Source organism: Carlito syrichta, unplaced genomic scaffold (assembly GCF_000164805.1).
Source record: "Carlito syrichta isolate Samal-C Ts95f unplaced genomic scaffold, Tarsius_syrichta-2.0.1 Scaffold301904, whole genome shotgun sequence".
NCBI lineage: Eukaryota > Metazoa > Chordata > Mammalia > Primates > Tarsiidae > Carlito > Carlito syrichta.
Genome location: NW_007246000.1, coordinates 529,831 through 531,328, shown reverse-complemented (window position 1 = coordinate 531,328; position 1,498 = coordinate 529,831).

Here is a 1,498-nt window from a genome sequence, read left to right as displayed (position 1 = left end):
AGGTAATTCTTCCTCCTCAGCCTAAGTAACTGGGGCCACAGGTGTGCACTATTATACTTGGCTAATTTTTTTTTTTTTTTTTTTAGAGATGACATCTTGCTGTGTTGCCTATGCTGGTCTCAAACTCCTGGGCTCAAGCAGTGCTCCCACCTTGGCCTCCCAAAGTGCTGGGGTTATAAGTGTGAGCCACCCCAGCTGGCCCTAATTTATCTTTACTTATCTCAATTTTACCTATATTTCCCATTTCCTCCATGAGGCTGTTCCTGATGTATGTTATCTGGAAAAGCTCTCCCTCTTCTGAATTCCTATATAGGACATATTATCTCTATGCAATCCATTTGGCACTGTTTTACGGAATAACATCATTGATCCTCTATATTTTTGCTCATGTCTCAAACCTTTTTCAGGCCGTGTTTTGTTTTGTTTTTATTTTGGGTAGTGTTCTTGCTGCCTAGCACAGTGCCACCTTGCATATCTGTAGATTCTTTTTCCTTAATGAGACCAATTCGAATCCTCCTCACTGCTAAAGGCAGCAACAGCTCCCCCAACTCTGACGCTTCTACTTTTCTCCAGGCTTTCCTACCAGATCAGAGGTCTGATTTGAAGCTTCAGGTAAATGAGGAACTGAATGCGCGATGACACCGACAGCATGGAGAAGAAAGGATGTTCCAAACGTCCAATCCATTATGCTTTGGCAGCCTCTTAGTCACTGGGATTTTGAAAACTCCTCTTCCAGAGGCCAGCTGTGGCCCCAATTTGAAAATAGGCTACTTCAAACACTGTGGATTCATGGTTGACCTCGGGCAGTTTTAGGAGCAATGCCACCAACTTCTGCGTTTGAGGGCCAAGGTCAATTGTTCATGCCGTGAGCATCTTCTTGCTTCCGAAATCTGGTTACTACTACATACTCAAGTCCTCTAATTTAAGACACAGGTCATGGGAAGGCGCTGGCTCTTAGGGGACAGTAAGACCACATTCTCAGCATTTCTTCTTCAACTTGGCAATATGCACGTAAATAAATTAGAATCCACGTGAATAAAAAAGAAAACTGAAGTAGGCGACACACTTGAACTTGAGTCAGCAACGGAGTGGCGAGGATTTCGGCCACAGTCACCCTCAGGGACTGGTGCGGAGACATTCTTGAGGTAGGCTGTGGGGATTGTCTCCACGCCAGCTCTTCACAGAGATGCACGCACGCAGCGCGGGCACGGATCGCCCTTGGAGAACCGTGATCTCCTCACCTGGAGCACAGCGGGCTCCGCGGACGCCGAGACCCGCCTCCCTACGACTGCCTCTGGACGCGCGGAATCCTGGGACTTGTGGTCCACCGAGCGTCCTCCCTGCACTAGCCGGCGCGGAGAGCACTACATTTCCCAGGATGCAGCGGGAAAAGGGGCCGCCGGGGCCGGGGAGGGAGGGAGCGGCCCCAGTCCTCCGGGGCGTCGCCGTTTCCAAGCACCGCGATCTCACCTAGTAACCGGCAGCCGCGGTTCCCGAG